The following is a 25,701-nucleotide window of genomic DNA, read 5'->3' as shown; positions in this document are numbered from 1 at the left end:
TCAGGTGCTTAGAACTCAGAGTCTAGAAACTCGATCCCTTGGTCTTGTAGGAAGCCTCTATTATTGACTAAGAGCGGGATTTGAGAGACCTTTTGGCTCCGTTTACTTAGGACCTAACAGTCAGTGTCTGAAGCAGCGTACAGAATCACCAAGAGAAACCTGTGAGCTTTCTAAACTACTGTTTTGTGGAGTCAGCACTTCAGATTAAAATTTTAAAAAAGTCATGGCGCGGGGGGGGGGGGGGGCTACATATCTATTCTCAGGTTTGAAATACCGTGCACACGTCCACAGCTACTTAAATAGAACTACGACTGTTCCCTCCCACCCCGCTCCGTAACTTGTGTTTCTGTTCACTTAAAGATCCCTGATTGTTAGACTTCATACACTAAAGTGACATCGTTGGTCTCATTACAGCCTCTAGTGGACGGTTAACAGGAGTTGCCTGTCAAGGCTCTGACTAGTTTTGTTTTCCCTCCTGAGCTTTATCCAGGTGAAGGTTAATAGTTCAGAGCTTAATCGGGTGCTTTCTTTCGGTGCTCTTGGAAAAGCTGTCTTTGAACAGGAACGGAAGCTTGCCGTCTTCGTGTGGAACAGGCGGAAGCTTTGCACTACAGGTATTGTTGCTGCTGGCCCGTGAATCGACAAAGCTTCTGCTCTTCGCTTCAGTTGCAGACAGCTTTCATAAAAAAAAAAAAAAACCGAAATCCATCTAAAATATTTTTATAACAGAAAATATTGGTTGCCATGTTTCTGGCGTAACTGAGATGTTTTCATTCCAGCTCATAATCTGCAAACTGTCCAATCCACCTCCACTCTATTTTTAGACATCTTACATTTAGAGAATTTTCAAGGGAAAAACTAATATTGTAATTATTACGTTGGTGCAAGCAGTTAATTTGCATTATTTTAACAACCTTAAACATATTAAAACACATAATTCATATTTGACTTAGTCAATTAATTTAAATGTTCCCCGAAGAAAGCTAAATATGTGCATTACCCACACAGTAAAAATAATTAATAAAAAATTGCTGTTTACTCTCCTAGCCGTTACGATTAAAGCCATAAACTGCAACACGTCACACTGTCTCCTCCTTTCCTCTCTCTCTCTCTCTCTCTCTCTCTCTCTCTCTCTCTCTCACACACACACACACACACACACACCCTCCAGCTATTGCTTGCTGCGAGGTCCAACACAAACATAATACCCATGATGCAACTTCATAACTCGAGTGCTGATACATTTTCTTTCCAGATGACAGAGCATCAAATGCACCATCAGAGGTAACAGGACAGGTTCTTTAAAAGCAAAAGATCTCACGCAAATGAAAACTCGGTGGTAACAGAGCAGTTTCCAAGGTGACAGGCGACGGCTGTATAGCACCGTTCCCCTGAACCCAAATCTGATATTATATTTATACAAGACTCAGTCAAGCTTTGAAATGGAGTCAAATTGAGGAGGAAGGCCCGCTGAGCCTTACTCCTAATCTGTGTTATGAATGACTTAAACAACGTGAAAAGAAATGTTAGTACCCTTTATTTGTTTTTCTAAAGATTTTTTCAGTGTGTGTATGTGCGTGTGCGTGCATGCGTACGTGCATCCTGACACTTTCCAAGTACTCCTTTGAGACGGGGTCTTTACCTGAATCTGAGGATCATCTCTTCTCCACTAGGCTAGAAGCCAGCAAACCTAGCCATTGCCTCTTGCCTCTTCCCTCTCCACGCTGAGGTAAAGGCATGTGGGATGCCAGACTCCTTTAATGAGTGCTGGGGTCCACACTCAGGGCCACAGTGTCCTGCAGCAAGTGCTCTCAAGACCCAAGTCATGTCTCCAGCCCACCTTCTATAGATTTTAATGTTTTTGTCCCATCTACTTTTGAAAGTTTAAAATGGACTGGCTACTGTATATTAAGTCACAAGACTTTTATATATTACATTTCTGCGTTTAAAATTGGAGTCCAAAATGTCACGGCGCCTACCATAGCACCACCGTCTGGAGGAGTTTAGACTTCAGAATCAAGGCTCCTACCCCACGATATACAGTCAGAGTCTGCCTTTGAACTAGCTGCCTGACTAAGACTGGGCGCATCTCAGCCTGAAGAACACTGATCTTCATGGGCCCTGTCTGGGCACATTTGGCCATGATACAGAACTTAATTCACCAATGAATTACCTTTATGTTAATTATTTTACCCATGGGGAAAAAAAAATAACACATTGCTCCTGGACCTCTGCATCCCCAAATGTAACCAGTTTATAGTAGAAAACATAGTATTTTTAAAAGCCATCTGCACTGAATACCTATAGACTTACCCCTCACCATGCTCCACACAGAATACAGAATAACAAGTCTTTCCACCACACCAGGGTGCTATCAGTAATCTAGAGATTCCTTAAAACTTAAAGTTATACTGTAAATTTAAATTACTGATTATGTTAAAGCATTAAGAGGATGTTAATACACGGTATGTAAACATTATATAATACACTTGTACGATCTAAGATTTGGGTATTTAAGAGGAACCCTAAAACTAGCCTTCCCGTTTGAGGGGTGACTATATATGTGTGAAGGAAATGGCAGTTCATCAATGAAAGAAACTGGCTTGCAATGAGTGTGCTGGGGTCTTCACTAGGAATGTGTTCTCTGAGGCAGTAGAGGGAGCACAAGAGTGCTTAGGACAGCCATTGTACACAGGGCGCTCCAAAGCATGACAGATTTTTAAACTGTAGTATATGTTTGCATTGGAAGTAGCCTGTTACGCCATTCCAAACAAAACAAAACGAAAAAGCTAACAAACACACTGCCTACCCGATTACAGCAACTAAATAATTGAACAGATTGCAAATTACATAAAATAAAAGATACAAGATATACTCGTTTCAAGTTTTAGGCTTGCATTCTTCCAGTGGACTTCAAGAATCCTGCTTAGGAAAGGTACCTTATTGCCAAGAATGCACAAAGCCCCGGTTTGATGCCCAGCACCACAATGGGTGTGGCTGGCACACACCTGTAATTTCGGCAGGAGACTGGGAAATTCCAAATCGTTGTTCCTGAACTGCATGCCAAGTTCAAGGACAGTCTAGGATAGGTGGGATGTTGTCTTAGGGGGAAAAAAAAGCAAAAAGCCTTCCTGGTGGCATACCTCAAAGGTTAAAAGAACTTACCACCAAGCCTGAGGACCCAGGTTCAGTCCCTGATCCACGTGGTGGAAGGACAGACCAAGTCCTGCAAGTTTTCCTCTGACTTCCACAGCAGCACTTCGGTGTGAGTGACCCCCCCCCCCCACATACACCTTCACAGTAAGTAAATGCACATGATAAAATTTAGTTAAAGGATGCATTGGTTTTCTCTAGTCAAAAATAATGTTAATTTTTCAGAATAGACAACCCTGAGAGAAACTAAGATGCATAACTAAGAAGGGAGTTAGTTCATCAATATTATACTCAATAAATTGATTTTGAATCAAACGCATTGGTTAAAAAGTAGATGATTTTTTGTAATACTTTCAAAAATGTCTCATTTGGGGCTGTTTCAACTGCTTGCCATGATGACTATCAATTTGATTATATTTATATGGTTTTTCATGCTGTTCACATTTCTCCTATATCATATCCTTAAACACTTCCCTCAGGTGGGTAGGGCACATAAGAAAAGCCAATATTGAATCAGGAAGCTACATAGTGAGATCTAGTTGACATTTAGTGAGTATCTATTTATTTATTGTAGGTGGATTTCATGATGTAGCCCAGGCTGGCCTAGAACCTCCAGTCCTCCTATCAGAACCACAGGAGTGCTGGGATGACAGCCTAGAACGTTTTCCAGCTGATAAGCATGCATTCAGTAAGAGATGAAGAATAGAGCACCAGGCCTGGAGCCTCAGACCTAGGGTACAGCATTCCGGAAGTGAAGACAGAGAAAACTAGAGACCAAAGCCAACCTCAGCTACATGGTGAGTTGCAGACTACATGGAATCTTATAATTAGAACCTGTGTCTGAATTCTCGAGCTGTTCTTTCTGTCCTTGTTCCTCAGCTACTACTTGTTTTGAATCTAGTATACAGTACACAGCCCCCCCCCCCCCCCAAGAACACACACTGAGGAAGATGGACTAGCCAACAAAGAGTTTACCAACCTTACCTTTCTAAGAATGTGTATCTTCAGCAGGGTGAGGAGGCTCACTGCTGGCCGGCCAGTGCCTCTCAGAAACACACAGGCAGCCCTGGAAGCACTGAGAATCCAAGATGGCACTCACTGAAATGTTGGGGTGGGGGTAGGAGAACAGTTGTATAACTCTTGAGCAAGGTTAGGCTTACAAGCTCCTATTAGCCTTTCAACTTTGTAAACCAGACCAAATGTGAAGACGAAATACGTCTTATCTAAGTGCACCTCCTATCAAAGATCATCGAAGTTGAAGTAGTAAACATTTATTTATTCTTATCTCTTTAGAATTGTTAAACGTCTTTCCTCCCACAGTAGAGAAATACTTGCCAAGTTTCTGCCTGGAACAATTTGTTATGGCTATGCAATAATCCTGGAAACTTTGAATTTTTAATGGAAACACTGAGGCCAGCTCTTTAACCATGCTCTTGCAAAAAGGGGTTTATCCTATATGTCATCTTAAAAACAGAGCAAGCTGTTACACTTTGCTTAGATTGTACTCCTAAAGAAGCCTGTGGGGAAATAAACCAGAATAACGAGGCAAACTAGAAACAAAAGTGAAAGCTGCCCATTCAATAGACTCTGGGGTCTGTGGGCCACATCCTAGCTGAAGTCCAGAGGTTCTACTTACAGACCTGAGTCCTGAGGCTGTGTGCAGCCTACAGACTTACAGACCTGAGTCCTGAGCCTGTTTACAGCCTACAGACTTACAGACCTGAGTCCTGAGCCTGTTTACAGCCTACAGACTTACAGACCTGAGTCCTGAGCCTGTTTACAGCCTACAGACTTACAGACCTGAGTCCTGAGCCTGTTTACAGCCTACAGACTTACAGACCTGAGTCCTGAGGCTGTGTGCATCCTACAGACTTACAGACCTGAGTCCTGAGGCTGTGTGCATCCTACAGATTTACAGACCTGAATCCTGAGGCTGTGTGCAGCCTACAGACTTACAGACCTGAATCCTGAGGCTGGGTACAGCCTACAGACTCTTACAGACCTGAGTCCCCAGCCTGGGTACTGCCTACAGACTCTTACAGGCCTGCTTCAGAACTACATCTTTGATCTCTTATAAACTACAGCAGCGCAGGCTTCTTGATCATGAAATGACATCACTAATATTCAAGAGTGGAATGAGGACTTGGAGTATAGCATCAGCAAGACCCTGGGTTCTATTCCCCAGAGCCACAGAAAAAGGGTTGGCTAAAAGCCCTTGCACTATAGTATCTGCTGCCAGTTTACGAGTCAACAATACACATATCTAACTAAACTAAACAAAATAGCAATTTTAAAAACAACCACATAAATATTTTAATATAGAGTCTCGCTCTCCAGTACAGTCTTTGAGCTCTTGAAACTTGGCTAGTTTAAATTGAAATGTACTGTAAGCATGAAATATGCTTCAAAATGTAAAGACTTACTTAGATATCTGTGTATATGAAGGATACAAATATGTATATACATATATTCAGTACCTCAATAATTTCTTTTTTTTTTTTTTGGTTTTTCGAGACAGGGTTTCTCTGTAGTTTTTGAGCCTGTCCTGGAACTAGCTCTTGTAGACCAGGCTGGTCTCAAACTCACAGAGATCTGCCTGTCTCTGCCTCCCCAGTGCTGGGACTAAAGGCGTGTGCCACCACCACCCGGCTCCTCGATAATTTCTTATTGATTAAATGTTGAAATGAAAACATGTACATTCACCATTCACTGGGATAAATGAAACATATTGGTAACACATATAAAAGCATAAATATATATATACATATATGAAATAAATATATACACGTGCTTGTATGCAGAGATGTATACACATGAATATATAAGCGATCATATACACACAAATACACATTTATATTTATATTTAAGTATATATCTTTTTCTTTGTTTGCTTACTGGGTAAAGTGATTGAGCCCAGAGCTTCATTATGTCAGGCAAGTCCTCTACTCTTTCAGCCCCATAATTCAACATTTTCCACAGTCAGCTATCAAGCAATCAAGTGATGAGATTGGCAAAACAGGATTAGCCTCAAAGAGCTGGACACCTCTGGATCCTGGATGGCTTCTTGCAAGCATGCAACAGATATTAGCTGATGCTTGCCCTTCTTCATCTGAATGTCCTCTTTCTCCATGTGACACAGACTATATCACCTGTCTTCTGAGAGTCATCTGTCTGAATGCATTGTCCCATTGGTAGATATGCTGCAGGCCTGTGAAGCAAAAGCTATTAGGCTCATCTGTGCCTGAGTCTTCCTGGAGGGTGCTCAGACTCTGGTCACTTGAATTGCTGAAAAGCCGACACGTGTGCTAGAAAGCAGTAATGTTCTAGCATTGTAGCTGGTTTGGGAAGTTGCTGTTTGTGGCTAAATAGTGTGGCGTTGATACCTTTTAGGAACAAATGGCTTTAGGTATTAATAATGGAAAGTATATTTTTGGGGGCTTGGGCTATGACTTAGTCAGTGCATCCTTGCTTCAGAGTGTGAGAACTGGAGTTGTGATCCTCAGCACCCATGTAAAAAGTTGGGTGTGCTGGCACACCAGTAAACCCAGCGCTGGGGAAGTGGAGACAGGAGGATCCCTGGGATTAGCTGGCTAGCCAGTCTAGCTGGACACATGTAAAAAGTCCCTGTCTCAAAAATAAGGCTAGAAAGATGGAATTCCTGGTACCTTCCTAGTGGAAAGGAAGAACCCCTAGCTGATTTCTTCACCCACGTATGTACTTACAGTGCTACACTGAAACACATACACACACACACATACACACATACACACACATACACACATACATACACATACACACATACACATACACACATACACACACATACACACACATACACACACACATACACACACACACATACACACATACACATACACACACATACACACATACACATACACACACATACACACACATACACACATACACATACACACACATACACACATACACACACATACACATACACACATACACATACACACACATACACATACACACACATACACATACACACACATACACACATACACACACATACACACACATACACACATACACATACACACACACATACACACACATACACACATACACACACATACACACATACACATACACACACATACACACATACACACACATACACATACACACATACACATACACACACATACACATACACATACACACACATACACACATACACACACATACACACACACATACACACATACACATACACACACACATACACACACATACACACATACACACACATACACACATACACATACACACACATACACATACACACACACATACACATACACACACATACACACATACACACACATACACACATACACACACATACACACCAATAAAAAATGTAGTATGATGAAGGAAGGGAAAGAGAACACTAGACACTGATCTGGCATACAGACATACAGAGAGACATACTCACTCATACACACACATACATGCACACACTTATGCACATGTGTGTGTGCGTGCACACACATACACGGAAAGATACATAATATAATAAATAATGTTTAAAAATTAAGATGTCGAGTGGCTATGGAAAATACCAAACATTGACCTCTGACCTACACAAATGCACAGGTACACATACACACATTCATACCCACACATGAAAATTATACATTTTGCTGTTTAACAAGAAAACATACCAAGTCTATTGAAAAGAAATCTGTTTTTTAGTGTATAATAAACTCATCCCAATGGGATACTTCTAAAGGGAATGAGACGGTTTTTGAAGAATTTTTAACCATTATTAATTTGTCAGCAAGCCAGAGATGATTTGTCATCGAGGCCACCCTGACCAAGGTTGAGTTTGAGGAAACGGGCCTGTTAAATATCATAGTTTGTTACTCCAATCATCTAATAAGCACAACTCTTTTTAAATGAGAAGAAGACAGGCAACATTTTAAGGCTGAGAGTATGTGAGTTAAACCTTGCTTGGTATTGGCTGGAAACTTTTGGGACTCTATTTTTAGTGTTTCATTAACAACTTGGCATTTTTTTCCTCAAAAGAAATCCATTTTCTAAATTAAAATCCAAGCCAGAGGCACCGTCGTGTGAACGTAAGACAGTGGCACTTGAGGGGTGTACTCGTCAGACACAGGGTGCTTCCAGAGGGAGGCGTGGACCATAGCAGGCTGCAGAGATAAACATAGGATCCTTACGGGAGCTCCGGGAGACTTCTCTGTCCTTCTCGCTTCGTGACATGAGAAAAACATGACAGCAAGCTCTCTCTTAGCTACTTTATTTTTCTTGAATAAATATTGGCCAGGACAAGCTGGTCTGAATAAGGGTCATAGTTTAAGAACATCCTTTTGTGAGGAATTTACCCAGCTTGCCTCCAAAGAGGAAGCAGCGCAGAAAAAGAAATGCATTGGCAAGATTTCCTTTTTTTTTTTTTAACATAAATAACTCGAGTTCATAGAAGAAATTGTCCAGTCAGGGTTTCAGAGGGGATCGGCAAGTGGTTTGAAGCCTCCACAAAGACCTGGAAGTGGGGCTGGGAGCTGGGGCAGGGAGTCGGCGGTATCTAAGAACCTCCTACTGGAGGTTCTCGTTTTGCTTTGCCCCTCCTGCCACAGATGCCTTCTGCCAGGGCGGGGATAATAGCACCCAACTAAAACTGTAAATTACAAACACTCTCCTTAACTACAGAATGAACATGCAGAATAGAAGACCCTGTCAGCCAATCAAAGAGAAGAAGACAAATTACTCACTCATCCCCCTGCAGCCAAAATCTTATTCTACCAGCTACATGGCTGGGGGAGATCTTTGCTTCTTTTTTTTTTTTGTCAGATATGAAGAGAAATTAATACTTTGCAATTGTAATAAATACACAGGCATGGAACCCATTCTACTGCAATAGGCAACCTAGTTGTGAGATCTGCTTCTCATTCCAACCCCCTCTCTGCTTTAATGCTGGTGCTTAAATAGCAATAGTAAGAACATAGGATCCCAACACTCTCAGGACTAGCTTTTCCTGCAGTCAATTTTATAATTGCATGGCTCCACCCCCTCCTGCTCAGTACTTCCTTTCCCTCAATACCCTTTCTCCCCCACCCAACCATGAATCATCTTGCCTTTAAAGAGACTGCTATGACCCGGTGTGAACTTTGCTGGCATCCTGTATATCCCTGTGCCAAAAAAACAGGGCAGTAGTTCTGGAACAGAAACCGGGTCAGACCCTGATTCAGGCTCTGAGGCGACAAGCTGGGGGTACTTCTCTGGGAAGAAGAATGGGGAGTTACTTTTCCTAGATCCTGGAGAGGATTCTGAATCTTGTATCTTGGTTCACAATCGGGTTCGTAAGAATCCAGTTTGGCCCTTTGTGCAGAATGAAATATATCAGAGGGGGAAAAAATATTGGCTGATCTTTTTCTGCAGTCAGGGCAGAAGAATTTCTACCACATTCGGCTCTTTGATTTCTCCAGATCTTGCTGAGAGTGGGGTTTCCATATTTGTGCTTTGGCAAATGTGTCTGATAGCTGATTCCTCCTGATATGAGTTCCTAGTGTTATCATTTTCTTATGTGCACATTGAAACCAGAAACAGGTTTGACCTTCCTCCCTTCCCCCTGCAATAATGGAAGTGGAAGAAACCTAGGGCCCCGTGATCTCTAGGCAGGTGCTCAACCACTGGGCTACACCTCCAGCCTTGCCTCCTCCTCCTCCTCCTCCTCTTCCTCCTCCTCTTCTTCTTCTTCTTCCTCCTCCTCCTCTTCTTTCTCTTCTTCCTCTTCCTCTTCTTCTTTTTAATATTTGAAAACAACACATAAAATTGACAGTACAGGCCTTGAGATGTGACACCCTCCTAAAGGAGGTGCAAAGTGTGTCAGCAAATTAACTTCATACCTTGGCGAACACTTTTCTCTTTGTACGTAAAGCCCCTGCCTACCTACCTTTCTTCCCCCTGCACCCCTACCCTCAGCCCCACCTTCTGAGCCTAGAGACCTACTCCTCATCTTTCAAGATTTGGCTTCAGCATCAGCGTATCAGCGAAGTCCTCCTTGATAAGCACAAGAGTCTGTGGCTCTGCCCAGCGTGTGAGTCAGAGCAGAGCTATTTTCTAATTCTTTTTATTTATACAATATTTTTAAGCCAGTAACAGAAGATAAAAAAAAGAACTTTCAGGGCCACGAGCACAGATGGAGAGAGTATCCTTTTTGAGGAGGAGAGCCGCTCTTATCTGAAGGCTTCCTGTGGCACCCAAACACGTGTGGCCTTCGCTAGTTTCAGCTGTAAGCATGTCTCCTTTCTTCAGTACTCTGGCTAAGAGACTCTGTCTCGCCAGACACACCACCCCCCGCATTCCCCACTGCACTCTGTTGAGAGTCAAATTCAGTCCACTCAAAAGTACATTGAAATCCTAATCCCAGCAGCTACGTGACCGATTTGGGAGTAGGGTTTGCAGATTTGCTTAGTTAGGAGGTCTTCCTGGATGAGAGTGGACCCTAAATCCAGCAAGAATGTCACTTTCATAAGAACATAAAACATCAACTCAGAGGCAAGACAGGACCCTGAGAAGATGGCGACAGAGATAGGAAAGACACCACTACATGCCAAGAGTGCCGAGCCTTTCCAACAAACATCAGAAGCTGCAAGCAGAAGCAAGCGTTCTTTCTCACAGCCTTCCCACTGAGGCTGACCCCAAGATGCTGATTCCAGACTTCTGACCTCCATAGCTAGGAGACCAAAGGTTTCTCATGCTTCAAGCAAATCTGTCTGGTCACTTGTTCCAATGGGCCTAGATAGAAAATCTATCCTTCTTCTGGACCTGAGATTACAAGACTGTTGCTTTTTTTTCTTGTTATTTGCATATTTATCCCCATCTCTTTTCCCTTTAGATATTTATTGATAACCTGTTTTGAGTGTATATTTGATCCAGCATCCATGACAACATCAGGAAACAAAAAGATGACATGGAACAGAAGAGTTACCCAGAGTCATGGCCCTAGCCTCATCTTTCCAGAAGAGACGATTGTTGACTCTGACCTGAGGCACAGGCTACCTGGTCTGCATGGACTGTTGAGCCCTTAGAGAACCAGGCCTAAGGCCAGGTCTAAGAACAAGGGCTTCCCCAGGGCTTCTCAGCTCCCTCTGTTGGGCACCAACGCACACAGCAGCTGCCCCCACCCCCACAAGTGTCATGGTAGCTGAAGATGCAGAGTGGCCAAACAATAAACTAATCAGACATGTAACCAATCAACCTGAGGCAAGAAACAAACAAACAAATCTGTTCTTGATAGCGGATATCTACACCATCAGAGCGGAGAAATTTATACCATATCGTGACCTTGGATTTCTCCGGATTTGGCCAAGTGTTGAAGGTTTTTTGTCTTTCTTCCTAGGTTCTAGAGATTGAACCTAGGGCCTCATGCATAAAAGACAAGCGCTCTACTACTGAGCCAGCATCGATTCCCATCTCTCAAGGAGCAGCTGCGTAAGCCCTGTCTCACCACTGAGCAGGAGATCTTACCCTCAGGCCCCTGATCCTGAGGAAGCTACTGGGTTGGAATAACTGTGACATGTTTGCCAACGTTCTCACATTTCAGGAAATGGCAGCTATACCCACCCTTTCAGTCTTCAGCCCCAAGGCCGTTGGCATTATCTATCTGCTCTCTCACTAGTACCTCACGTCCAAGCTCTCCATTGAATGGAGCTGGCTGGACCTTCAAAATATGTCCAGACGCTAGTCATTTCTCCCCACTGAGATTGCCACCATCAGAGCTAACCCACCATCAGGAACGTTGCAATAGCCGCCTCCAGTCTCTTTGATGTCTCTGCTACTTGGTTCATTCTTGGACTACATCTTGGTCTTCATCTTGGTTCACTGTGTGGAGCTGGTGAATCTGGGCTGCCTTTATAGGTGCTTCTTTATACTTAGAGGTAGGCCATAGCACTCCCATGTCTGCCAGACTCTCCATGATCTCAGCTCCTCTGACCTTCTCTGCCACCATCATTGCCCCAACACCTTTAGCCCCACGGCTCTATGATGAAGGCAGGCATACTCTGCCATGGGCCCAGGCTCTCTGCTCTGTTCCCGGTTCTGGAATGCTTTGCCCTTAGATAGTCAAAGCTGCCAAGGCTCCACCTCTGCAGTCCTTTTTTGTCCCTGAGGAGTCACCATCAGTGTGGCATGTTTAGACTACCACACACTAGTTGTAGCCTTTCTGCTTCCTTGAGTGCTTAGTACATGGATGTGTTATCCCATGATACCAAATAAATATTTGTTACTTGTTTTTTGTTTTTGTTTTTGTTTTTTTTTTTTGGTCAGGAAGGGATAGATTTCTGTCAGTATCACCTGGGATTGTTCTTGGCTAATGATAGATAGCCAATAAATATTCACTGATTCTTCAATGAATTCATGAATCAATAAGTAATATTTTCCAGAACCTACTATGGGCAGTCACCAGCCAATACCGAGGAATGATTGCATCATTAGAAGCGGATCCAGGATTAGATCTGTAGCTCAGTGGTAGAGCTCTTGCCTGGCATGTGTGAGATCCTGGACTTGATATCCAGTTCCACCCAAACAACAAAAACTAAGCCAAAACAAACTTACTCTGCCCAGGCTGTTCACTGACTCTTTGACTTGGTTCTATCAAGTAACATGGTGAGATGGATTCTAGGCTCAGAAACCAGTTTATAAAGACATTTTAGAAGAATCAAAATTCAAAGCCAGGATCTGGGCAGGGATTTAGTCTTTAATTTGGCATTGAAAAATCTGTCTTCTATTCCTGAACACCCAGGAAGCCAGGCATAAAGGTTACAATCGCCCGTAATGCCAACACTCAGAAAATGGAGGCGAGAGAATGAGGAGTTCAAAGTCATTCTCGGCTACAAAGTAAGTCTGGGGCCATACCTGGATACATGAGACCTGTCTCAAAACAAAACAAAGCAAAAAGTCCAAGACAATATATAATTATAACTGTAAAAGTTTCTACTGATCAAGTTCTTGTGTGGTGACAGACTCCCTGCTGGGGGCTTTGCGGGTAACATTTCATTTAATCTCCCACAACCCAGTGAGGTGGAGGTCATAATCCTCATTTCCTAGAGTTTAAAAGATTGCTCAAGGCTCAATGTTTTTAGGGTAAAGTAGGTACCGTAAAAGCTTGAGAGTTTTTAATGCGCCATTACCTGAATGAACTAGGACTCTGAAAATGATAAAAATACTTCATTGCAATGTTTTGGCCAAGGGATCCTTCCCATGCCCTGTTAGGACTTGAATGTAACGTGTCCCACCTGTGGGCTCATTTGTTTGAACACTCAGTCCCCAGCTAATGACACTGTTTGGAAGGTTGTGGAACCTTCAGGAGATGTGACTTCCCCAGACGAAGTGGCTTGCTGAGGGTGGCTGGGTCTTGAAATTTTCATAGCTCAATCCAGTTTCAGTCTGCTCTTGACTTCTAGATCCACCAAGCTGTAAGGCAGAAGTACCCAGCTGCCTCCACTTTAGTCAGACCTCCCTAGGTGCCATGCCTTCCACGCCATGACCGCCTGCGCCCTCTGAACCCAGGGGCAAAGAGAGTCTTTCCTCCTTGAACTGGTTTCTGCCAGATACTTTGTCGCAACAATGAGGAAAGCACCTAATACAATGTTTCCTTTGTTTGTCTTTGAAATCAAGACTCAGATTGTAGCCTAAACTAACTTTGAACTCGTGGTGATTCCCCTGCCTGCATCACCTGCTGGGATTACAGGTGGGAATTACCATCACAATGAGTTGGGCTTATTTTAAGTGACTGACATGTGTATTTCAGAAAGGAAAACTAGAGGCTCTCATTGAGGAGGGAAATATTTGTCCAGATCAACCTGCATCACGTCCCAATTAACAAAACTAAATAACACATTTTGATTTTTGCCTGTGGGTAGAAATGGCTCGCACCTGAAGTTCCTGCTTCCTTCTGGAGGGTTCTCTCCCAGTCTAAATGGTGTGTTTTATCAGATCAGTCCTCTGCGATGAGGACTGAGTACATCGTAGTGGGGCCAGTGTGAGTTTCCAAGCCTCATTTCGATGTACAGTTCCATTTAAGTTGACTTTGTTCCACCCCAAGCTTTACAGAGTCCTCAGGAACTGGAACTAAGCAGAGGGTTTTGAAGTTACCTAAGTATAAAACACTATACAGTTTTTGTAGACTCTTTCAATTTTTATGTGTATGGGTATTTGGCCTCCATGAACAGATATGTGCACCACATACATACCTGGTGCCACGAATCCCTTAGAGTTAGAATTCTAGACAGTTGTGAGCTGCCATGTGGGTGCTGGGAATTGAAAATGGGTCCTCTACAGGAACAGCCAATGCTCTTAATCACTGAGCCATCTCCCTAGCCTGACTCTTTCCAAGTTATACTTAAAAGATATGGTTATAGAAGCTGGAATTGGTCCAGAGTTCAACAGTCTTGGACAGAGGAGGAAGAGAAGGAGGCAGGGGAGGAGGAGGAGGAGGAGGAGGAGGAGGAGGAGGAGGAGGAGGCAGAGGAAGAGGAGGAGGAGGAAGCCAGCCCTGCAATTTCAGAGAGCCCAGCTTTCTGAAGTCGGAAGGAAATGCAAAGACCCTATTTGTGGCTGCCGGAGAGGAAAAGAAGAGTCCCACAAGGAAGCGACCAACAGATGGTAAATACATTTTTAATTCTTCTGTCATACTGTGTGGACTTGTGCACATTTGTCCTGCTCTGTTAGGCCTGAAATAGCTGTCACGGACCTGCAAAAGAGTGAGTGCCGCAGCCACTGGAGATTCGGGAAGCCCTGAGAGCTGACAAGCAGGAAGGGTTAATAGAACAGGTTACTTGGCTCCCAGTCAGTTCTTCTTCAAGGTGCTTGCTGACAGTCTCAGTGCAGAACATCCTCTCGTATGTCGGGTCTCAAGGGTGATGTTTCAAAACACGCTCTCTCAACCCGTTCTCCGGGCCCTGCCTACAATGATTACATGTTGACACTATTCATTTAATGACTCCAAAAGTTACAGGAAGCAAGGACCATTGATTGACAGGTCCTAAGTACTCAAGGGGCTGTCACCAATACCCGTAGTCCAGACTTCTTCATCTCACCCTCTTCCAACTCTTAATGAGATAGCATGTTCCCATGGGACACGGTAGAAATTTCAGTTCCGGAGCAAGGAGCAATTTGGTCGTGGATTTCCCGGCAAAGAACCCGAAAAGCTAACACTCCAACTTCCTGTCTGTGGACTCTGGTTCTAAGAGATGATGGGAGACCATCACCAGGAGGGAGTCATCTCCTTACGTCATCTCCCGTGGTGCAGCAGTGGGAAGGAGATGTGGTGAGGCGCTCCACTGGAGGAAGAACAATGAAGCAGGTTGACGACCTCATCCCAGACTGAGGGGCAGAACACAATGCTGTACCATTAAGACTGTATCCCTAAAGGACCCAATTTTGTTTTGTTTGGGTTTTTTTTTATAGGCATAAATCTGGGACAAAGAGATGCAGGAAATTGGGAAAGACCTTGCGATTAGTGGCATACTGATGAATTCATCAGTAGAACCCAAGACACTTCTGTCTCCCCATGCGTGTTTTATCTCCTCAAGGATGGTTGGCGCGGCTGTGACACTCTTTATCTGAGGTTAGGTGACCTTGGTGGTGGCAGCTTTTGTAGTTGGGTTTTTGTAAATCAGGATGAAGGAGTCTATGGCTGCTTTGGGAAATTGATGATAATTCTTTATCAGTAAGGTTTCAAGCTGAAATGTATTTGTTAATTTTTGTCCTAACCCCCTGTGGATTGTGTCTGGGTTATACAGCTATGACAGTATTGGGCACAGCTGGGGCCCCTCTTTTCATGAAGTGGCAGATAATATTACTAGATAAGAATTAAAGGCATTGCTGAAGGGACTCCGACACTTGCACACTGGCTTCCCAGCAGGGCATGGCTGATGGGAGAACTTCTCCCTGCTCCTGTCGGGTGCAGAAATGACAGGCACTTACTGTCTTAGTCACAGAAAACACAGCAAGATCTCCCTGGCTCTGTTCAGTCAGAGGAAATCTTGGTCCATATAGTACAAGTTTCTGTAAGACTAAACAAGTTGTCACACAGACGATTTTACATCTTCATAGTCCCTGAGTAAAGTCTCTTCCTAGTTGACGATGGCTGTCCCACATAGCTAATTTAGAAACAGAGAGCTCCGAGTTCTTGCAATTCTACCCCAAATGCTGATTTTGTCTTTTCTGCATATGATAGCTACAGTGTTTTCTCCTGATTCCGTGGTGAAATCTTTTAATCTGCTTTGTTTGCATAGAATGGTCTTTGCTGTAGAGAATCGGTGTGACCTTTTGAGTATACCTCTTACGTGTATTGAGCAGTGCCATGACCACGTGACAGATCTGGGGCTGAGGGAGGGTGACAACCATTTTGACTGAGTTATTTTCAGTTGAACAGTAATGAAGGCATACTTTAAATTATTTCATCCTTGTGATCCAGATTTGATTATCTAGTTAATATCACTAGGGACAATTGAAGCTTTAATAATTACACTCAGGGTCTTTAAAAAAAAAGAAAAGAAAATTGTGTTTAGTACATTCATTCATACACAGCCTTGGAGACTTAGCCTCCAAGAGCCTTTCTGACTGCCTGAGAAATGATCCTAAGATTCCACCTTGAGATCCAGTTCAGTTGAAACTATTTCAAATGAAACAAAAGCTAGCTATAAAATATTGTTTCTTTTAGAAGGGTGGAACGGTTCTTATTTGAATATTTGAAAGTGTAAAAAGCACAGACTGTACTTGTTTTTTAGTTTGTTTTTTTTCTAATTATTATTATTCTTTGGGACCTACCACACAGCTTATTCTTACTTATGAATGCCTGGCCTTAGCTTGACTTGTTTCTAACTAGTCTACATTTTGCCTCCAGGCTTGTTACCTTTCTTTATTCTACATGTCTTTCTTTCCTTCTTATTCGGTGACTGGTTGTGTATCTGTGTGTCTGGCTCTGGCATCCTCCTCTCTTTCTCGTTTTCTCACTCCTTCCTCCTCGTTTCTCTTTTCCTACTTATTCTCTCTGCTTGGCAGCCCTCCCTATCCCTCTTCTGCATAGGTATTGGTTGTTTAGCTCTTTATTAGACCAACCAGGTGTTTTAAGCAGGAAAAGTAACACAGCTTCACAGACTAAAACAAAAGCAACATAAAAGAATGCAACATGGTCAGGTGGTGGTAGCGTTCACATTAATCCCAGCACTGGGAAGGCAGAGGCAGGCGGATCTCTGTGAGTTCGAGGCCAGCCTGGTCTACAAGAGCTAGTCCAGGGCAGGCTCCAAAACTACAGGGAGACCCTGTCTCAAAAAACAACAAATAAATAAATAATAAGTAAAAGGAAGCAGACCACCTTTGCATCATTAAACAAATATTCCACAGCATAAACAAACACAACACATCTGAAACTAATAGTCCCCACAACAGGGTGCTGGCTTCACCTTTGCTTGTGGAAGACAGCTTTAGAACTGCTCCCTTGCAAAGATCTGAGGGCAGGATTCTTCCTCCCAGTATGGGCTCCAGTATGAAACAACACCGTTTTGAAGTTGCCCTGCATTGTAGGCCAAGAGCTCGTCCTGTGGCCAAATGCCATATATATATATATCCGTGGATTTCCATATTCTCAGAAACAAATCAACTTCCCAGAGAAGCTCAATTCCTCCAACAGCTCTGATTTACATAAACGCAGTCTAAGGATGTGCTATTGCTTAGCATTCTGGGTAGCAAACGGGGAAAAAGAAACTCAATTGGAAACCACAGTTCTTTCAATGTCAGAGTGAGATACATCATCTATCACAAACACATGTCATGACACATGACCTCTGCCTAGGGGTTCCACACAGTCTGTGAGTTCCAAAAAGAAGTAAATGAGTTTCCTGAGTCCATGCTTTGCTTCAAGAAAGTAAGCAAACTACCGCTCAGGGCAGCAAGGATAACCCTCCCAGTGTTGGAGGACCCAAGACTGGATGTAAGGTATCATTGGCTACATGGTTTCCATTGGTTTTAAAAGAAAAAGTCCAAAGGCTTACAAAACTCTAGGGTTGGGGGAGAGTATGCTGTGTGTCTTTTCCTGGGGAGACCTAGCAAACATCTGTTCATAACAGATGGCAGCAAGGCGAACCAGAGACAATTATACCCACGTCTAGCTGGGGGAACTTAGGAAGTTTATTGGGGTTACTTATGAGAGTGTTGGTGACTCAAAAGCAGTTGTATTACCTGAAAATAAAAACCCACCCCAGCAGGAGTGATAGTTCACAAACCTGCAGCCCTGGAGTGCCTTGTACAACGTGCAGTTGGGTCCATGCAAGAGAGTCTCTCCCTCCAGTCAAATGCTGCCTACACATAAAATGCTTCCATGACTACAGGAACGGGCGTGCCCATCATGGAACTTTCCCCAAGCCTCTGTAAGTCTCTGTAGCATTCTGTGGATTATGTACTTCCCTTCTCCTCCAGAAGAGAGTGTTTCGGTGGGGAAGAAATAGCTGTTCAACAAAGTCTAACCATTTTCCTTTATTGACAAAGTAAATTGTGATCGGAAGGCTGTTCAGTGCTGGCAAGTTCTATTCTGATCTGTGGGTGGTTACCCAGGGGTACCCACTGTGTGATAAGCCATTAAGCCATGTATGTGTGATTCATATATTTTTTCCACAGACTGATTTGTTTCAGTTAAAAGGTTTAAAACAAATACCCCCCCCAATGGACAATATAATTATTTAAAAGTGTTAGAGTAGCATTTTTTCTTAATTAAATAAATTGATAATTATTAAAGAGGAAAACAGGAAACTTGGATAAAAAGAAGGAAGCTAGAGAAAGGTGATACTCACCCCCGTTATAACATGATGGGCACTCTCAGGCCTGGGAATTGCTACCATCTCTTGGTGAACTGTTAGGTATTACCTACTAAAAGGAAAGATACTCATCTAGGGCCTAAGATGTGAACCCCAGGGTGCACATCCACCACAGGAAGAGAGTTTCCTTTCATAACAGCCAAGCACTGGAGACAAGGGGAAACATCCATCAGCAGAAAATATTGTAAAATGTCGTTTATCCAGCTTAGGAATACCTTATTGCACCATAAATCAGTGGGAGTAAAAAAGCAAAGAAATTCATATGCTCCCGCATATTTTCCTTCATTTTCTTCTTTTTCTTTTTTTAAAGGGAGCTGGGATCTGGTTCAGTAGGTTACAGCACTTGCCACTCAATCATGAAGACCTGAGTTCTCATCCCCAGAACTCACATAAATCCTGGGTCTATGCACATCTGCCATCTTCCGTAGTTGACTGTTTTGATTCGTTACTCTTTTTACTCTTTGGCTCTTTTGGGGGCCCCACCACCTAGCTCCCAAATAAATCACTTACACAAAAGCTTATTCTTACTAAGGAACGCCCCACCTTAGCTTGACTTATTTCTATCCAGCTTTTCTTAACTTAAATTATCCCATCTATCTTTTTCCTCTGAGCTTTTACCTTTCTCTATTTCTGGATATCTTTTCTTTACTTCTTACTCAGTGGCTGGCTGGGTTGCTGGTGGCTGGTCTTTTCTTTTCTCATTCCTTGATCTCTCTCTCCTCAGATTTCTCCTCCTATTTATTCTCTCTGCCTGCCAGCCATGCCTATCCTTTCTCCTGCCTTACAATGGGCCGTTCAGCTCTTTATTAGGCCAATCAGGTGTCTTAGACAGACAAAGTAACACAGCTTCACAGAGTTAAACAAATGCAGCATAAAAGAATGAAACACATCTTTACATCATTAAATAATGTCCCACAGAATAAACAAATGTAACACAGCTTAAGATAATATTCCACAACAATCTTCACATTCCTGCGGGGAAATGGAAGGCACAGACAAGAGAGTCCCATAGCACAGTGGAAGAACCGTAGAAGACCCTGTTTCAAAGAAGGCAGAAGGCAGGCAGTGGCAACTGGAGTTGTCCCCTAACTCCTATGTAGTAGGACTGGCATGCACATACACTTAAATACATATAAAGTTTTAAAAAATTGAAAAGTATTCTTTACCAATGCATACTTAAGTAGTAAAACTGTAATACAAAAAGAAAGAAAAATGCAGTAGGAAGAGTAGTTTAAAAATAGGCAAGGGTGGACGAATATCTTGCATATCACCATAGAACCTTCATCTGGTGATGGATGGAGATAGAGACAGAGACCCACACTGGAGCACTGGACTGAGCTCCCAAAATCCCAATGAGGAGCAGAAGGAGGGAGAACATGAGCAGAGAAGTCAGGATCGCAAGGGGTGCACCCACCCACTGAGACAGTGGGGCTGATCTATTGGGAGCTCACCAAGGCCAGCTGGACTGTGACTGAAAAAGCTTGGGATAGGGCCGGACTCTCTGAACATGGCGAACAATGAGGGCTGATGAGAAGCCAAGGACAATGGCACGGGGTTTTGATCCTACTTAATGTGCTGGCTTTGTGGGAGTCTAGCCAGTTTGGATGTTCACCTTCCTAGATATGGACGGAGGGGGGCGGACCTAGGACTTACCACAGGGCAGGGAACCCTGACTGCTCTTTGGACAGGAGAGGGAGGGGAGAGGAGTGGTGGGAGGGGGAGAAGGGTGGGAGGACGGGGAGAAGGGTGGGAGGAGGGGGAAGGAAATGGGAGGCTGGGAGGAGGCAGAAACTTGTTTTTTTTTTCCTTTTCTCAATAAAAATATATATATATATCAAAATATATATATAAAAAAAATAGGCAAGGGTGTCCCTGGGTCATGGGAGTGAGAGAACTGGCCCTGCCTCTCGCCAGCTGCAGCACTCAGGAGAGCAGCCCTGCACCCCTTGGGCAGCACAGTAGAGTTGGTCCTGCTGGTATGGGTGCAGGTGAGCCGGCCCTGAGGGCACGAGGGCATGAGGACTGGCTCTGCCCTTTGCTGTCTGAGGTACCAGGTGAGCTGGGGGGCAGTGCTGACCACCCCAGCTACCACCCAGGCCCAGAACCAGGGTTAGTCCATCAACACCCACCCCATCCATGATCTTCAGTAACATGTGAAGGGGATGAACCTACAGATCCAAAGCTACAGGATCTGCAATGCACAGGGCAACAACAAAATACCCAAGACGAGTCCCAGAGAGGGCCCGATATCGGCAGTGTAGCAGAAGCCAGAAGCCCCAAACTGGATTAATGACTCATTGCAATGAGTGCTTGCAAGTAAAGACGCATGGACTAAAGAGTCCACCGTGTGACTCACTGTGACACACCACAGCTTCCACGGCAAGATGTTTTCTTTCTTTTAAATTTTATTTTATTTTATTGGTGGGGGAGTTTGCAAGGGCAAAGGGCAGATAGGAAGGGATGGGGATATGAAATCCACAAAGAATCAATAAAAAGTTTTAAAAAATAGGGATGGTGGATCATTATCAAAAAAGGTTGGGCGGAAGGCTTTGGGGTTGGGTTTCATTTACTCTGTCACCACCCAAATATGCCATTAATATAACTGATTGTGTCGGACTTTCTGTGGGTGTCACTGTGCATTTCACCAAAAACGTATGTAAAAAAGCCACACCAAACTCCAGGACATGAAGGGAGTTAGCACTGTAACACTTCGCTACATCCATGCTGCCGGGCCCCCTTCACTGCCGTATGAATAGTCTGCCCACATTTCTTTCTAGCCTTTCATTTTTCCCCATGTTAATGACATGTCTTCCCAGACGAGTTCCTCTTCCAGTTTTTTTTTTCTTCCCCATTCTTATTTGATTTTAACTAAGAGGAAAGACCATACAAGCTTTATGCCTCTCTGGAAGCCCAAAGCCATAGAATGGCTTTCAGGAAATTAGGTTGCTTTAGCCTAAGCTACAGTGATTCACAAACCAATCTGCAGGATTTTGTCATAGCTCATGGGAGACGTTTCCTTCTCCGTTAATAATGCAGCTGCTTAAAGATGAAAGGGGTGGGGGAGGTCGCCTTCCCACCTCATCGGGTGCAGCAGCTTCAAAAGGAAAGGCCAGGCAGGGAGGGAGGGAGACTGGCAGGGTAGTGGCCCAGGGGCTTGAGGGAAAGGCACAGCTCAGAGTGGTGTTCCCACCTGCCCAGTTCATGCCACCTGGATGTCAGACCCAGCCGCTTCCAGCAAGCACCCTGGAACAAATTTCCAAACTGATTTAGGACTTTTTAAAAATTCCTGTAATGATTCATATTGATCACCAACTTGATAGGAGAAAAACGGGGCATGTCTGTGAGGGGGTTTCTAGATTGCTTTAACCGGAGTGAGAAGACTCCCCTGAAGGCGGACAGCACTGTCTCTGGCCTGGTATCGGGAACTGAGTAAAAAGGAGAGAGTGAGCTGAGAACCAGCAGGCATCTTTTAAGCATCCTGGCTGTGGACAGAGTGTGGTCAGCTGTTGCACACTCCTGCTGCCGTGACTTGCCGAGGATGCTAAACTGCCCTCTCAAGCTCTGAGCCAATAGGAACCATTTTCTCCTTGTTACATTGGTCAAGCATTCCACAGCAACAAGAAAAGTAACCACAACAGCCGAGACAACCTAAAGTAGTTCTGTTGCTTGTCCTTGGTGTACCACAGTGCTTCCTTCTGCCCTGAACAGGTCAAGGCACTTGACAAAGGAGCACACATTTTGGGTTTGGCCATCTTGCTCTATCTACTCTCTGAATCTAAGTTCTCCCCCCCCCCCCCCCACCCCCGTGCTCATTCTGGAAGGGAAACAGAAAGCAGTCATACAAAGGCACAGGAAAAGGAGAGAAAGGTCAGATGTGATGCTGGCGGGACTGGATGGAGGACAAAGGTGCGGGGCCGCTGCAGTGAGAGCGAGTGGCGTGTCTCAGAACCCTCCACATTAGGACACTACAGGCATAGGTATCAGGGCAGGATCCTGTGAGAACTTCCGAATTCAAACATACTGAATCAGAGCCTGCATTTGAACAGGAGTTTCAGGAATTCTTATGTGCGGTTGTGCCAGGGCCAGATCTGATTGGCATCACTATCCTTGGGCATATTAATAGAGGAAACTGGTTTGGCTGCTGGGGGACCTGGCAATCCCATTACCAGATGGCCCCCACTTTTCGTTCTCACTAGCACTCCAGAGAAGCCTGTGGTCCTACCTGTTAGTTCTCTGTTCTCTACAGAGAGCCAAGGACATTGCAATCTTGCCCTGAGTCTTCCTTCTCTCTAAACTGCTGATGTGACCTTCTCCACCTTTAGGGACAGGCCAGCCACATCTGAACTGTTAGCCTGAAGCCATGCCTGATTTTGACTGTTATTACCTGGGCTTCATTCAGCAGTGTACCCATCTACAGATAGGATTCCAAATCACCAAGTCACATGGTCCAACCCCCCTTCAACAGGTTTCTAACCACTGTACATTGGCCTTCCCAGGGGATGCTCAGTGTATCAGGCTCTTTGGGTCACTGTGACAGGGTACTTGATAGGTAAGTCTAGGAAAGATTGGTATCTTCTGAGTCTGAGGAATTTTAACCCACCATGAGGACAAAGGGACACATGGTGGCAGAAGCAGCTCTGTTTTTAGAGGTGAGAGCCTTGAGGTGGGGGTTGGAGATCAGAAGACAGAGAGTGCAGCACTGAACCAGAAACAAGAATGACTTTCAATGTGCCCAAGATCCCAAACGGTCCACGGTGTCCATAAACAACACTGTCAGCTGAGGGCCAACAGTTCAAACATGTGGTCCCATGGGGGTACACTTCACATTCACACCAGTGCCCCTTTTGGTGGCTGAATATTAGCTTTGTCCCCTTCCCACCGGCAGGTGCTACTCTTGACCCAGCAGGCTCTGCACTCTTTCTCTCCTCCAAAAGAGGAAGAGGCCAGCAGAAGCCAATACAAACAGGCCACACCTTCTCTCTTAGCATCAGTGACTCCAGGACCTGGTGTGCCTGTTTCTGCAAGACCATGAAAGCCCAAAGATTGTCTTTTCTGCCCTGTAAGTTAAAAGCAGCTTAAAAAGGAAAGATTACATAAAACCAGCCCGATAATTTTGCATAACTGCTGTATGGCTCCCCCCCACTGAGGACTTTGTTGCCTGATGTATGTTATAAAAGCAGTCCAATTCGCGCAGAAGCTCCATAATTTCTCTGGTTGCTATACAGCTATTTCGCTCTGACTGCTGATATTTACCTCCCGCCATGCTCAATTTATAGCAGTCAGTAAATTACTTCAAGCGCGGTGCATCTGCGACTGCCGTTTAAGCCAGGACAAAATGGCATGAGAGGTTCCATCAGGCTGGCTGTCAGTTACAGGAGGGTCAGGTTCCACATGGCTGTGACTCCCCACTAATGAGTGATAATATACTTGCTGTATTGTTATGTGTATGCAGGCATGTGTGTATGTGTGCTCCTGTGTATGTGGAATCACCTGTGTGTAGGTAGGTGCACACTTGCGTGCCAACATCTGTGGAGGCCTGAAACTTATATCGGGCATCTTCCCTGACCCTGATGACCCTTCCACCTTACTCTTTGAGGCAGGATCTCCCAATCAAATCCAGAGTTTGATGACTCAGCTGGTCTGTCTGGCCAGCTTGCCACAGGGATCCTCCATCTCTACCTTTCAAGGCTAGAACTATGGGCCAGCGTGCTGGCCTGGCATTTATATAGGTCCTAGAGACCTGAACTCTGGCCCTTCTGTTTGCATGCCAAGCACTTGTTCTACTGAGCCATCTCCCCGCAGTCTGACTTACTGTGTCTTTAAGAATGTTTTATCATTCCTATTCCTAGGAACTATTCTGGTGATTTGGAAGAAAAAAAAAAAAGGAAGAGAAAGCAAACAGAAGTGTGGCAGCACCCCAGTAGCAAAGCAATGGTGTGGGTGTTGTTTCTATTACATACATACATAACACTTTTCACAGACTCCAAATGTCTTACAAAAGAAAACACAACACAAATTCCAATAAAGACGTGGCAACACGGTGAGCGACGAAGAAAACAATTACCCAAGGAAATGTAAATCTGGCAGAAATCATTTGCAGAGAAAGAATGGGTGAGTACCCATCGACTCAGCCTGCGTGGACAGACGTATTCATGGGGCAGCACCAGCATGTTTGGAAAAGAAGTACAGCCAGCCAGCCAGCCCTGGGTATCTGTGAGATCCACATTTCTGTACCCAACCAAGCAAAACTGCAGTTGCACCTGTGTTGAACATGTTCAGACTTTTGTCTTCTTGTTACTCCTTAAACAACATAGTGGAACAGCTTGCACAACATTTACATTGTGTGGGGGGTTGTGAGACTCAAGGGATGGTGCAGCATATCCAGGAGGAAGGACACAATGCCATGCAAGGGCAAAATAATGTCACATAAGGGACATTGAACACCTGCACAATTTGCTACGGGTGGGGTCTTAGAACCAATGCCCCACTGATACCAAGGAAAGGTTATAATGTCAAGACAGAGGTAAAATGTAGGAACTCAATTACCCATGCCTAAAGTTCTTTGAACAAGAGGTACATGCTGTGTGATGAGCTTACTTCAGTTGCTCAAGTTGCAGGTGAACTCACTAAATTAGGAGATTAGCAAATGTGTGTGTGTGTGAGAGCAGGCGCATATAGC

The 25,701-nt window shown here is 44.1% G+C and overlaps 1 long non-coding RNA gene across 2 annotated transcripts; it reads left to right on the top strand.

Annotated features, from left to right (window-relative positions):
- Positions 1 to 565: 565 nt before the first annotated feature.
- LOC121434031 lies at positions 566 to 24,988 on the top strand. Of its 2 annotated transcripts, none has more exons than XR_005972385.1 (3): positions 566 to 614; positions 3,728 to 3,950; positions 24,872 to 24,988. It is a non-coding gene; the product is annotated as an uncharacterized LOC121434031 (long non-coding RNA). The 2 variants fall into 2 exon arrangements; XR_005972386.1 differs by lacking the exon at positions 24,872 to 24,988 and adding an exon at positions 11,045 to 11,159.
- Positions 24,989 to 25,701: the final 713 nt, after the last annotated feature.

Source organism: Microtus oregoni, unplaced genomic scaffold (genome assembly GCF_018167655.1).
Source record: "Microtus oregoni isolate MIOR12 unplaced genomic scaffold, Mior012 000042F_ref0000377, whole genome shotgun sequence".
NCBI classification, from domain to species: Eukaryota; Metazoa; Chordata; class Mammalia; order Rodentia; family Cricetidae; genus Microtus; species Microtus oregoni.
The sequence above is the reverse complement of the archived record's forward strand: the minus strand, read 5'-3'. Positions and strand labels throughout refer to the sequence as shown.